Source organism: Lissotriton vulgaris, chromosome 11 (genome assembly GCF_964263255.1).
Source record: "Lissotriton vulgaris chromosome 11, aLisVul1.2, whole genome shotgun sequence".
Lineage (NCBI taxonomy): Eukaryota > Metazoa > Chordata > Amphibia > Caudata > Salamandridae > Lissotriton > Lissotriton vulgaris.
The window spans coordinates 594710835-594725683 of record NC_141699.1 but is presented as its reverse complement, the minus strand read 5'-3'; the positions used below and the strand labels follow the sequence as shown (position 1 = coordinate 594725683).

Sequence of the window (14849 nt, the reverse complement as noted above, 5' to 3'; positions counted from 1 at the left end):
TACACGCTGCAGGCCACGGGAGACCCCTGTTGTACCTATGCCCTGGGAACCTTAGTACCACATTCTAGGGACTTACATGGGTACACCAGTAGCCAATTGGAAAGGTACCAAAGTCCTTACCACTGTCAAATTTAGGGTGAAAGCACAGTGACTGGGGTCCCGATTAGCTGGATCCCAGTCAGGCTAGTCATAAAACAGAACAAGAAGTATATCCTGAGCTTATTTCACCATAAATTAAAGTCCTTAATAGATCAAAGTCGAAAGGGTCTTCTTAATCTTCTTTTATTTTGTAAAACTTCTCAAAAAGAACAGTCCTAGATGACAACACGTGTTTCGTCCTTGAGTGGTGTAAGCCACAGACTTCCTCAGGGCTAATAAAATAGAGTCTTCTCAATTGACCAGCAACGTTCAAAAGTAGCAAATAAATAGAATCATAAGATTCCAAGGGTTTGTCAATATCTTGTGCAGAGAGAACAATTGTGTAGTCTCTCCAAATAATCTTCTATGTACAGATAATCACCAATAACCCAGAAACAACTGCATGGCACAGTACGAATATATTATGAAGTGGCGACTTTGATTTATTAAGTACTTTAATTTATGGTGAAATAAGCTCAGGATATACTTCTTGTTTTGGTCTAAATGGTATGGTTTACTATACCATCTGGTAAGCGGTGGGTGGCCGTTGCCTTATCCTTTGAGCTACGGATACTTTGATTGGTTTAACTGCTTCATAACTCTGCGCAACTGTTACCCAGCCATCCTTTCTGTGTAGTAGTCCTAAAACAGAATACCACCAGCAAAAAGTGGGGGTAACCATGAAAGCAGATCCTACTTACCTACATGGGCTCAAAGTCAACTGTAGGTTTTTGGTATGGTCCACAAGATTTGTCTACCAGCCAGCAAAAAGCTTTCTGGTGCTGGAAGGCTAAAATAGTGTTTGGTCCATTGAACAATGAGTTTAATGGACAATAAACTTAAGAAGAGCGCATATCATATCGTAGACTGAGGAATTGTGTACAGAACATATGATAGACTGAATCGCAATAGAGGGTGTTAGTCAAATATGGGAAGAGAAAAGATTGAGACAGTTACTACATAAATAAGAACAATTTGTTAAAGAGTGCAACAAATATAATCTTAGGGCTTTCTAGAAATCCAAATTTTGGTACATCATCAACTATATAAATCTCACAACTGGACCAGTGCCTACAACCCCTGTCTAGCCTAGACCCATTGTGTGTTGGTAAGTATAGCAGATACAAATTATTCTGGTTCAACCTTTATAGAGTAAATGTAAATGTATTTGAGCTTATATAGCGCACAGCTACCCGCAGTGGGTTTCCCGGCGCTTGCTTAGGGAACCCGCCCTGGTATTCCCCTGTGAGATAACCCCAGGCAGGGTATCCACAAGGTGAAAGCCAGGCATCCCGCCACGAGGGGCCGTTGTGGAGATTAAGCAAGCTATTGCCCAGAGTCGCAGAGTGTGAACCCGTGAGTCGAGAAGGCACCGGAGCGAGAATTATCGAGTCTGTGGAATTTTTTAGCCCAAGACCCGCCGAGGCGGGGAATTGAACCCTGGTCCAAGGCCGATCTCAGCTTCCGGGTCTGCCGCCTCTAACCCCTGAGCCACACTGAGTAAGTGTAATGCAGCTGTTAATTTCACCAAGGTAATAACCAGGCTCTTCATTCGTCGTGTATACACCTTCCTATATGTTGCTTAACTCAGCCTGGCAATTTCCTATTCTGTTTAGTAGAGGAAGACCTTGTTCTTCAGATATTTAGCTAATCTAATATTATGTAGAATAGCTCCCACAAAGGTGCAGGCTACTCTAGTGACAACTTGGTTATCTGCAGGATCTTCAAACCTTGTGATGCCCTGTGGTTTAATGCCTTCGACCACAAATTCTGCTTTTATCCTGCCATCATTATGCTTTCTGTCGCAGGATTCTGATGGCACTTTTATTTTAGAGCACTTCATAGTACAGTTCCCTCCTGTCATCACAGGCAATTTCATTGACATGGATTTCTTTAGCGTTTTATATTTTCTCACTTTTCCATTATGCCTACATATGCCTGTTGCCAAAGCTCCTCTCATTTTTTTGTTTTTGCACATTACACTGTTTCAAAAGTGGCACCCACATTAAGCTGCAGCCTCAGTGGAAGTTTCAAACGTGGTTGTGAAGGCTGAGATGGTTGTTTAGCCGGGGTGTGATCACATGCCATTCCTAATGCAGGTCTTACTCCTATCAACCAAACAAAGAACCTGTAAGTTATCTTAGACAAACGCCTAAAGTAATGGTAACAAAACAGAGAGCACCTACATGCCTGTTTGTTTTGGTCGGGGGGTTATCAGAAAAGAGGCATTGTGGGCATCCATTCCTATGGCATACAGGACCAGATACCAAAATCTTTGTACTATGTGTTCCAAAGTGTCAGACATAATCTCTCATACTTTTGCTTTCTTTAAGACCCAATTCAGGGGGCATAGGGCCTGCAGAGGCTGATGGGCCTCTGCTGTGGGAGCTGGCTTTGTTTGCCTCTGATGTCCTGTGGTCTGACCTTCTATAGCTTTACAGCATGAGAGAAGTATAGCCCCTCCAGCACTTGGCTCGTATGGGTGAGCAGTCACTGGCCTCTCAGGTAGGTGGTGTGTGTGGTGGGAGGGGGGGGGCGGGGGGGGTGGTGGTTGTTCAAGCTTAGAACTCATCAATTGCCTAGCAGTTCAGTAAAATATTGTCCAACCCAGTGCTTTTCTTTATAAAAATTAAAGACAGTATCTCATAAGTACAATCCAGGGAATAGGCCTAATGCACCTCAGGATGATATCCATCCTTCCCTCGTCTGTGAATTAGGCAGATCTTTCCTGCATGTACATTGTCTCAGAAGGTATGAATCAAGCAAGGCACAAGTGCAGATGACCTCCCTTTAAATGAGAGATGTTCAGTAAGTAAAGGCTCACCATACACAGATCTTTCAGGCAGGGCCGAGGTTGGCGGTGGACCGGCAACACACACAGTGTCTGACCCGATTCTGGGAGAGGGCACACTTCATTCTGGCAAAGCCCCATTTAGGCTTGGCAGATGGCGTGGTTGTGGCATAGGATGGCATTCAACTCCACCTTTATAGCCTTCCAGTTGGTCTCAATAACTGGAAGTTGCAGATGGCCCCATTGGGTGGAGCAGGTGACGGTTGACTTCCTGCCCTCTTCTTGGTCCCGCCAGTCGCCCTCTAGTCACATTAACAAGGGGAACAACTGCAGGCCCACATCTCTGGTCACAGCAGTGTGGCCACACTACTCTTGGCCACAGCTTCAAGGACATTCATGCACATACTTCTCTTTGTCAAAATGGTATGCACAGTCATAGGCACACTTACTTGGTTGCAGCGGCTGTGGGAAAATATCTTTTTTGCATTGTCACCCACCGTTTTTGCTGAATTTTATTGCTCATTTTCAGACTGCACACTCATGTACACAGTGTATGTTGTCTGACCTCTAATAGATATAAAAATTGTTTAGTCCCCGATTGGCATCAATAATTTTTCTATATTGCCATAGTATATGGTCTAGAAACTCCACACATGGCATGGGTGGACTGCAGCACGTACTGTGCCACCTACTAATTAACCAGGAAAAGATGGCTTCAGGCCCACCAATGTAGCCTGAGTGCTGCAATTTAAACCTGCAGCCTTACCTGTCAAAATAACAATTCTGATGGCAAAGCAGCCTTTTTAAATATTACTACATCACACCTAAGAAGGCCTTGTTGACCACAAGGTAGGAGGCCTAGTATTTAAAAAGTGAGGCAAGTACCAACTTATTGTTGCCATGTTCCTACATAGACGAGCCCCCTCGAAATATTTTCACTATGGAAAGCTTTGGCTGCCCTATGAGAAAAACTATATAGAGTATAGATTACAATATTCTGCTGTCCCTAATCACCCAATCTTATGGTAAATTGAAATTGTTAACAAATATTTAGGAAAAGTAAGTTTTAGAAAGTTAACCTTTTCCCTGACTGAAGTTCTTGAAGGCTAGTTTGCATTAGCCTACCAGAAGCTCGCCTGTCAGTACTTGACCTTAATGAGATTTGAAAACCTCTCCAAGAGCATGAGGTGTGAGATAGGTGATCCATATCAGCTCTGAGAGGCCTACTGCTGAGGCTGCAGCAGCTTCATGTACATGAAAGGAGCAGAGGTGTGGCTTGTCCATTCATAGTTTGGTGTATGAGGAGACCTGATGAAGGGACAGCCTTTGTTCTTTAAGCCAAACGGAGCCAGTTGGGCACCAGCCAGTGTGAGGGGAAGCTGGTCCCAGAACCAGTTTGGTGTAGCTTAAGAGGAGTGCACTTCTTTTTTTTCCCTAAACATACCCCTGTCTGGCACACAGGCTCTCTCCAGGGCCAGACAGCCTGTGCCATCTTGGATGTCCCTTAGAATAGTGCCATATGGCATAATTTACATTAAGCGAAATGGTATGCTGTAAAAGTGGCTAGGGTTGCCCCGGGAACTTTTATAGAGGATCGGATACCCTTTTCTTTATACTATGTGTTCCAAAGTTTCAGACATAATCTCTCAAACCTTTGCTTTCTTTAAGACCCCATTCATGGGGCATAGGGCAAGCAAGAGCTACTGGGCCTCTGCTGTGTGCACTGGCATAGTTTGCCTCTAATGTCCTGGGGTCTGACCTACTATGGCTTTGCAACATGAGAGAAGTACAGCACCTTAAGCACTCGGCTCTGATGGGTGAGCAGTCAATGGTCTCTCAGGGATGTAGTGTGGGGGTGCTCAAGCTCTGAACTTAATAATTACCTAGAGGTTCAATAACATATTGTCCAACCCAGTGCTATACTTTATTAAAATAAAAGGCAGTATCACACAGGTACAATCTGGAAAACTGAGCCTAATGCACCTCAGTAGGACACCCATCCTTCCCTCTTCTGTGAATTAGGCAGATCTCTCCTGCATGTACAGTGTCTCTGAAGGTATAAATCAAGGCACAGGTGTAAATTATCCCCCCCTTTAGATGAGAGATGCTAAGTAAGTAAAGTCTAACCTTACACAGTTCTTTCAGGGAGGGCAGAGGCTGGTGGTGGACCAGCAACACACGTAGTGTCGGGTACGATTCTGGGAGAGAGCATACTCATCAATCTTTCAAGGCCACATTCAGGCCTGGCAGATGAGGTGGTCATGGCATAGGATGGCAGCCAACTCCCCTTCAGACCCTTCCAGTTGGAAGTGCAGGTAACTGGAAGTTGTAGATTGGCCCCATAGGGCGGAGAGCAGAGTAGTGTGTTTATGCATGTGGGTCATGACACCCTCTGGTCACATTGGCATTTGGAACAACCGCTTGCCCACCTTTCGGTCACAGAGGTGTGGACAGTTGTGGCCACACTACTCTTGGTCACAGCTTCATGGACAGCCACGCGCATACTTCTTTTGGTCAAAATGGTAGGGACATTCGCAGGCACACTTACATGGTTACAACAAAAATTCTGGTAGTAGTTTCCCTAAAAGGGAGTAACCGCACCTTCACATACGTGTTAGATGGAATTGTAATGTGGGACACACAGTAATGAAGATATCGGTAATCTAATCGGAGTGCTCGGGAGACCACCGTCACACACTACCAAGAGTGATTAAAGCAAATCCAAAAGATTTGCAGGAACAAAATTGCAAAAAAAGGGGTCAACTAAGCACTATCCTATAAGTTGTGTTCAAGAAGTCACCTATTAGTCATAATAATTTAATATCCAAAGTAGTCATAGCATTACACATTTCATCAATAATGTTCTCCTTGAGACAGGATATTCAAGCCAAAGTCCTTTTGCATATGTTGTTCCATTTATTCATAAACATCAGAAGAAACAGCCAACACGTGTTTCGTCGGTACACAGTCCGTACCAAGACTTTCTCAAGGTTGTGAACATAAAGAATAATACATAAATATATACATATGAATAACCCTAAAGGACATTAGAGCATGTCAAGAAAACATCCTGCTATAAGAACTCTTAATAGAGATCACCCGAAAGTGTATAATAAGTCAGATATATGTGATGAGAGAAGAGAAGAGGCGAACCCAAATAAGCGTTACAGAATATCAGTGCCCTGGTGAAAAAAAAAAAAAAGATTTTTTTTTTGGTGGGGAAATAAAAAGTGAGCCAAGAGGCGAACAGTGAATAATTAATTATAGTAAAAATAGAACGAAGGAAAAGGAAGATCAAAAATGTCAGCCATAGTGAATCGTGATTATAAGACCTAATCTGTATAATAAGTGAGTGAGCATAATATAGGACCCAATAGCCAAGGTGAAATTACACATATGAAATGAACATATAATAATCTAACCTCGATAGTTGAATGGAACACGGTAAGTGAAAAAGACTTTTGAAGATAGTGAACATGAACAAATATAAAACGTCCCAGACCTAGAAATTGAGGAGCATAATATAATTAAATAGCAAAAGGTATAACCTGTTGTCGTGACAATCGAGCAGCCAAGTTAACCCAAAGAAAACCAAGGTGGACAAGAGCAAGTCCCACATTGGAAGGGATACATAAAACAATGATAACGGATAATGAGGTAGAACCAAAGATAATCTCGTACAATAGAGTAACACCCTAGCCAACTAAGATGCACAAAAGTTAAAATCAAAGGAAGCTTGTAAAATCAAGTAATATCAACAGGCTTGGAGTCAGCATAGGAAAATATATAAGCAGATAGTCATGTTTGCTCACTCGAGCAATGATGATGTCCGGGAGTACAAATCACAGTAACCGTTAAGGGAAAGTATGACAAGGGTAGCAAATGGTGACCGTAGAAAAACTCAATTGTCAGTCCAAATAAAATTACGATGTGGCCGCACTATATATGTTCACAATGTATCTCTAAAAAACAAAACATACATAAATAAAAAAAGCGTACTTCAATTTAACATTAGCATAAGGTTAAGGATTCAAAATTTGCAAACATTTGTGACAAGAATTTTCAATTCTATTAAGGACTAGGAGGCGAGGATTATGCTATCTCATTTCTTTAATGAAATGCCCAGCAGCAATAGAAACAAATAAACTACAATACCCAGAAACACATGGGCAACAACCATAGAGTAAGTGGTATAAAAGGTCATAGAGAGAGTCACTCTTCCTCTTTCTTTCGTGAGAACAAATCCAGTAAAGCAGAACAAAGCCAATCCGGAAAGTCAAACAAGGAAAACAGCATCACCAATCCAGGAAGGCCAAGGAACAGGGGAAGAAAATTGAAGCTAGAAGACTCCGATGGAGCAGGTAGGTAGACACCAGGCAGGTCGGAAGACTCTTCATTTGGGATCAGATCCTGAAAAGAAGACAAAGCCATAATACCAAGCTATGCAAAATAATGAGCATAAAACCAACGGAGGGTGAGTAAACAGTATGCATAGAAGGAAAACATAAGCATAAATGCATAATATGAATAACAATAAATGCATACAATAACGGGTGGGATAATCCTCGCCTCCTAGTCCTTAATAGAATTGAAAATTCTTGTCACGAATGTTTGCAAATTTTGAATTCTATTGCAGGACAGGAGGCTCCGATTATGCTTGTTTAAAGCTGATCCACCACCACAGAAGCAACAGTAGCAATAGGTTTAAAATAAAACGTCTTGAAAACAGAGTCAGAGGACCAATCAGCTGCCTTCATAATGTTAAACAAAGTGACCCCCATAGAGAAAGCTTTAGAAGCCATGGCTCCGCAAGCTGAGTGTGCCCCAAACACAGAAACATCAATCCCAGCCTCAACCATGAGCCAACGAACCCATCTAGCCAATGTAGCCGGACTGACAGGGCGGAAAGACTTTTGTAAAGCAATTAACAACTGACCCTGCATATCTGAACGAAAAGAAGCAGTACTTACTTCGTAATCTTTGAGACATTGGACGACACACAGATTAGGACGAGCAGGGATAGCAGGATAAGAAATAACTGTAGTGTTTGTCTTAGTACGCCTGGTAAGGCGAAAGGTAACGCCATCCGGCGTGAACTGACGGCCGGCTAGATCCAAAGCACGGACATCAGACACTCGCTTGCAAGAGATCAAACACAGCAACATAGTTAATTTGGCCGACAGTTGCTTACGGGACAGCAATGAATTAACCGCCAGGCCTCCAGAAAACGGAGCACAACTGACACGTCCCATAACGAGACGTATTTAGGATGCAGAGGGTTCGCGAGACTAATTCCCTTGAGCAGTTTGGAAACCAGCGGGTGTTCACCTGCAGGCTTACAGTCCACTGGGAGGTGGCCCGCAGAGATGGCAGAACGAAAATTGTTCACCGTGCGATACGCCAAACCGGAGGAAGCCAGGGAAGCCAAAAAATTCACTACGGCAGAAATATCCGCTGCAGCGGGATCAACTTGCCGTTGAACACACCAGTCACACCAACACTTCCAGGATCCCCTGTAGCGCTTGTGGGTGCTGAAAGACCAGTCGTCACTAATGAATTCGGAAGCGTCCGCAGAAAGGCCTGGGACTGACCAGCATTCCCCAAAATCCGCAACGCTAGCAGAAGGAGAAAGCCTGCGAGAATCAGGGGATGCGGATTCCGAAGAGGATCTAACAGGAGATTCCACTTCTGGGGAAGAAGGAGCGGCACTGCACAACTCATCTCCAAGAGAACCGGGAACCACGGTTGAGCCCGCCACAGAGGAGCAATTAAAACGATCTCCGACTGGAACCGTTTCGTGTAAGCCAGAACCCTGGGTATCATCATGAAAGGGGGAAAGTCATAACACAGAGTCTTTGGCCACTGCTGAAGAAAAGCATCCGTGGCCAGGGCCTCCGGATCCGGTTTCCAACTGAAGAACAGTGGGAGCTGAGAATTGAGCCGAGAGGCAAACAGATCCATGTGGCACGGTCCCCAAGGCCGGAGAAGAGCGCGAAAGACGCGGGGATGCAACCTCCAATCGCTGAAGTCTTTCAGGTGTCTGGAGTGCCAATCCGCAATCGGATTGTCGCGGCCGGGAAGATATTCTGCAATAACCGTGATCCTGTGTTGCAGACAAAAATGCCAAAAGTCCTTGGCAATCTCCGCCAGAAGCTTCGAGCGAGTACCGCCCAGCTTGTTGATGTAACGGACTCCTGACACGTTGTCCATGCGGTGAAGAATACAGCACTGGGACTGAAGGGGAGAGAAGCACTTGATCGCAAAGGACCCCGCCAGGAGTTCCAGGCAATTGATGTGCAGAGAAAGCTCCTGAGGAGACCAACGACCCCCCGTCGAGACGGAACCGCACCAGGCTCCCCAGCCCCATTGGCTGGCATCTGACTCGATCACTAACTCCGGAGAAGCGCCGAAGAGGGCTCTACCATTCCAGGCCTCCATGGGGTCCAACCACCATTGCAACTCCCATTTCGCTTCCTCCGAAAGAGGAATCTGGTTCGAGTCCCGAAGACCCTTCCGGAGATGACGGATCTTCAGGCGCTGCAATGCAGAGGCGCCGGGAAGATCGCCTGAATGGAGGAGGCCAACAGACCGACAACACGTGCCAACGACCTCAATGACACAGTCGGTTTGGAAATAACAGTAGTCAGCTCCCTCTTGATATAACGTACTTTCTGAGCGGGTAAGAGAAGTTGATAGGTAAGAGAATTGACCTGGAAACCCAAAAAGTCCAACACCTGAGTCAGGACCAAAACAGACTTCTGGACGTTCACAAGGAATCCCAGAGACTGCAAGAGATCTATGGCCCAGTTCAGATGGGTCAACACTTGAAAGGGAGATTCCGCCAGGAAGAGGATATCGTCTAGGTAAATAATCAGACGAACACCCCTCGTGCGTAGAGACTCCACCAACGGTCTCAGAAGTTTCGTAAAGCACCAAGGTGCTGACGACAGGCCGAACGGGAGAACCTTGTACTCGTACCATTTCCCCAGCCATTGAAACTGAAGGAAGCGCCGATAAAGCGGAAAGACCGGGAGCGACAAATAAGCGTCCTTGAGGTCCAGACGAACCATCCAATCCTTCTCTCACAGAAGGTCTCTCAAGAGATGGATGCCCTCCATCTTGAAATGCCTGTAAACTACTCCCCTGTTGAAATCCCTCAGGTTGAGAATCAAGCGGGAACCCCCGCCTTTCTTTCCACCAGGAAAACCGTGCTGGCGAAGCCCTGAGGATGGCGCACGGTCGGAACTATGGCTCTTTCAACAGAAGAGCTTCCAGTTCCGCGGAAATGAACTCCTGATCCTGCGTGGAAAAGGAAAGAGGAGAGGGAGGGTGGGGCTGATGTGGGCGGTGATAGAATTCTATTCGGAAACCCTGAATAGTCTCCAGCATCGTTTGAGATTAATCGCCAATTGTCTAGGAACATTTTTATCCTGCCCCCAAGAATCACACTGCATGCCGGAAGTAGGCTCACCTGATGTATTGGAATCCTGTTATCCACCATAGGATCCTCCAGAACGACCTTTCTGGTACTGGCCACGTCCTTTCTTAGAAGGGTAGAACTTGGATCTGTTTGAGTAACCGGAATCCTGCCGATTGCCTCTGTGGGACTGGTTTCCCCTTTGGGTGGTCTGACCACGGCCGGACGAACGCCCCCTACTTTGTCCCGCCCTGCCGAAAACCGGCCGAAAGGCCCGGCATAAAGAGGCTTGGGCCTTGTCCAAACCACTAAAGGTGTTGACAAACTTTGTGAGTTTTTAAGAATGATTGGCCAAAGAGCAAACCTTGAGCCTCCGGACCCGCCTCAGAAGTACAAAGCTCAGCAAGCTTGGGATCAAGCTTAAGAAGAATCGAGCGACGGCGCTCGCTAGAAAGGGCGCAATTTGCGTTGCCGAGCTGGCAAATGTGCCTCTGAGCCCATTCGATCAATTTGTCAGGATCTACCATCGTTGAAGATTCCTTAGCCACAAACCCAAGGTCTAGGATCTTAGTGAGAGGACCCATAAGGTCTAGTACCTTATCCTGGCAAGAGCGCCAAGAACGGTCTAGTCCCTTCTTAGGATCTTTCGCATATTTGCGAAGATAGGTAAGCATCGTGGGATCCACTTCAGGGGTATCTGCAAGGTGATCCGCCAGGTCTGGATGCGGACACTCGGAACGGAGGCGAGCTCTCACATCTTTATCAAAAGGCTGGCGCATGAGAGTCTGCACATATTCCGGCACTGCAGGGGATGGAAGCCAGGCAGAAGAGTTAGGATGGACAATGTCCGAGGGTTCAAATGTTAGGACAGGAGGATGCGTGGGCGCATCCACAAAATATTCCTTGCATACCTTTTTCTTGGGAGGAGGTCTCGCATGGTCAGAGGATGAATCCTGATCATCCGTATCCGCAGGGGAAGCAGAAGAAGACGCCTCTACTCTAGGCACAGGCTTGACAGTATGCAGAGCTTTAGCTAATTTCTTGAAATCTAAAGAATGAGGGTTGTTAGGGGAGGTAGAAGACTTGCGCGAAGCAGGAACCCATCCCTGCTGCTGCGCATACTGGGTCAAATGCCGCTTCAGAGGCGTTATGGCTCTTACTAAAGCCTTATTGACCGAATGCTGCACCCCTTGGTCAAGGGCCTACACTAAATCATATTCCAAGGACTCAGAGACGTCGTTCTCCTCATAATAGTCATCCCCATAAAAAGCACTCATGGTTCTCACTGAGTGAGAAATTAATTACAGCCCACTGGATGACAAGAATCCGGTTTGCCAAAGGCAAAATGCAGGGGGAGTGCAAAAACCCCGACAGCAAGCCAAAGAAGCAGAAAAACACTGCCAATTGTAAATTAAATGTGGAGGGAGGGCTTGCTGTGCACCAAAAAACACACTCTAGGCAGAGCCTATGCCAAATTATCCAGCCCAAAGCCTTAATATAACAATGGGCGTCTGAGGGGTTAAACACACCGGCCGTGGGCGTCGACGCTGAGAAGAGGAGTCTCTCACAAGGCTCCGTGTATCTGTGGAGCCGAGAAACAAGGAAGTAGCTACCTCGCATGCGCGGGCTTCCAAATGGCCAGACGCGTGTAAGAGAGAGCTCGCGCTGCAGCGCGTGAGGCCCTCAAACCCCCGTCTCCCGCTCCACAAACCGAAAGGACACAGGCGCCGAGCGCCCGGGCAAAAAGGAAGGCGGAATACGCGCTTCCAAGAAAACACCGCAGAAATGGGCAAAATCGAAACACCGTGAAAACGGAACACAGACGACAATGGGCGCGTGCAGCATAAACAATAAAGCGCCAATTAGCACAAGAGCAAGCACGCGACAGCAATGAAAGTGAAAGACAATACCAGCAAAAGCAATAAGGTAAGTCAAAAGCACTTAACTGGCTGCGGAGCAGCAAAGAAAGAGGAAGAGTGACTCTCTCTATGACCTTTTATCCTCTTAAGCGCTGCTGACGGCCAACGGTCGTCACGAGCGCTACCTCCCCAGTGCTGCGTATGACCATTGAACGTCCATTCAGCACTAGTTCCAATGGACAGCGCAGCACTGGGGAGGGATATTTGCGAAGCAGCTAAGGTGTTAAACCACTTACTCTATGGTTATTTCCCAAGTGTTTCTGGGTATTGTAGTTTATTTGATTCTATGGTTGCTGGGCATTTCATTAAAGAAATGAGATAGCATAATCGGAGCCTCCTGTCCTGCAATAGAATTACGATATCAACAGGCATGTCTAGACATAAAATATAAATGGGTGTTGTACCCTAGCTAGCTTAAATGTAGAATTAGAAAAAAATCTGGGTACTACCAAAAAAAGAGGTCAAGGGACAAGAGCAAGCAATATGTATAACGGAGACATGATATATTAATCGCCCTCTACAGTAGGTCTTATTGGTTAACAGAGCCCTAACTAATAAATCTTACTAGTGATAAACGACTAGGGTGGTCTACATGTGTATAGAGAACCCATATAAAATTCTGTGAAGGTGTCAGTGATAACCTACTACATAAAACCAATACAACATAGTCTACAAAGGTGAAATAGAGGCAGCCTATTAGTTGAATAGAGAAGATAAAAAGAGAAAAGGTAGCATAATATGTAACCTGTTCAATAAAGCCTAAAAATGAGCATGCCGTTCAAAGCATCCTACAGATTCTCGGTGTGACCTAATATATATTATCCAAAAATACACTCACCTACTACAGGTAAGGATGTAGATCAGAGAAATTTCCGAGTATGTCTAACAAGGCTCTAGAAAAGTGGATATTGAGAACAAATAAGCTAATATTACTGTAATAGTAAAGATAATTTGAATCAATAACAGTAATCAGTAGTCCATAGAAGCAATCTAAGGGTCGCATACCGGCTATTGAAGCTTGTAATCGTCTTCTGCCAAGTTGAAGCACCAAATCAGTAATCTAAGAGTGAAGCCAAATATACACGAAACAATAAATAGCCCAAAGCGCGTCCAGAGAAGAAATTACAAAGCGCAAGCACATAGTTGAGCAACGTGCATATCGGTAAGAAACTTACCCGATGTTCTGTTATCCAGTCCACTTGATAACGCGACTAAACTTGCTAGTACATAGCCGCCATCTTAAATAGTCAATGATTGGCTAGAACGAAATCACGTGGGGCGCGAATCGGGTCTCATGAAAGAACAGAAATAAAGAGTGGACTACAGAATAAAAGTTAAATCTAATGTATCTGGATGTACGTATTAGAAACTCGAACAGTGCTGCCTATTAGCATGCCGAAAGAGGATCCAATAGCGGTTTCAAATAGAGAACCAAGAATATTAGAAAGATATTTTTTCTCTATGGAGCCAACAATAAACGGAAATTGCATGAAAAAAACGAGAATGGCCATATAAATGTCCTAGAGAGAATCAGTTGACAGAGTACGAATACCTAAAAATGAAACGCATACCGATAGACAGAATAGATTCGCTGAGTTACAATCCTGCATGCACACGGTTCTATACAATGGCCGCTGTAGTGTCCTAGTAGGAATAACGACAGACACTACTTGTACATACATCAGGGAGCTTTATTCATTGCTTCTTCCCTCGTCCTGGTCCCTACTCCCTACTCTAACTGCCTCTTAGCCAGTGCCTGGCTCCTCCTGTTCCTGTTCCTAGCTCCGCCCCCCCCCCCCAGCACTAGACTGCATTGCGCAATGTTACATCTCCCCTTTCTTAACAAAATGAAATTAACTTCTACTGTGTTCGTAATTTGCCACCCGGCCACATGAGTCAGCAGACAGTCTGTTTGGGCCACAAGAATATGTCTCCAGGCATGAGATCAGATTCAGTCCGGTCTTCAAACAGCAGTAGTGTCGAACCAGTGATGGACCTGTCTTTAGTCGATCTTTCCATTGTCTCGACACGAACATCTTTGACCACAGGAGTGCATCCTTGAAAATGTGGGACATTGTGCGTGAACTGCTCGTTCTCAGATTCCGCAGTTGTCATGGTTTCTTTTTGCTGTGCGACTGCTGATATCTCCGCTCGATAGTGGCAGTCTGTTCTCCATTGTGACACTTGTTTTTCTAGGCATCCGCTTGTGATTTCACTTCCTTTGCCCATTCGGTCAGGGGCAGCAATGCTCTTGTGTTCACGGCCCTGCATATTGGACGATAAGGCATTGTCTGATAAGACATTATCTGAATTGAGTGTCCTGGTTCGGTTTTGGGACTTATTTGCGAACTCCATTTGTCCTCTCTGCTCCCACTCGTGTTTGTCAATGTTGAACTCTTTGAACATCGGGGCATGAGCAAATTCCGTTCTCGTCCCCTTTTGTCTTCGTGATGAGGATCCATCTTTGCCAACACACTTTGTCTTCGTGACATGGTGATGAGACAGTCCTTTCCCAAGCCGGTGTATAGTGTCCCATATGGTTGTATTTCTTCTGAAAACCCTTGGGGTCAAACTCGCAGACCCC

General features: G+C 45.3%; 1 protein-coding gene across 1 annotated transcript in view; it reads right to left on the bottom strand.

Moving 5' to 3' along the window:
- POLR3D (RNA polymerase III subunit D) overlaps window positions 1–13483 on the bottom strand; it is a 335392-nt gene extending 321909 nt beyond the window's left edge. Inside the window, exon 1 of the mRNA XM_086943691.1 lies at window positions 13441–13483. The gene's annotated coding sequence lies outside the window, so the exon portion shown is untranslated. The remainder of the gene's footprint in view (window positions 1–13440) is intronic.
- Between the last annotated feature and the right edge of the window lie 1366 nt (window positions 13484–14849).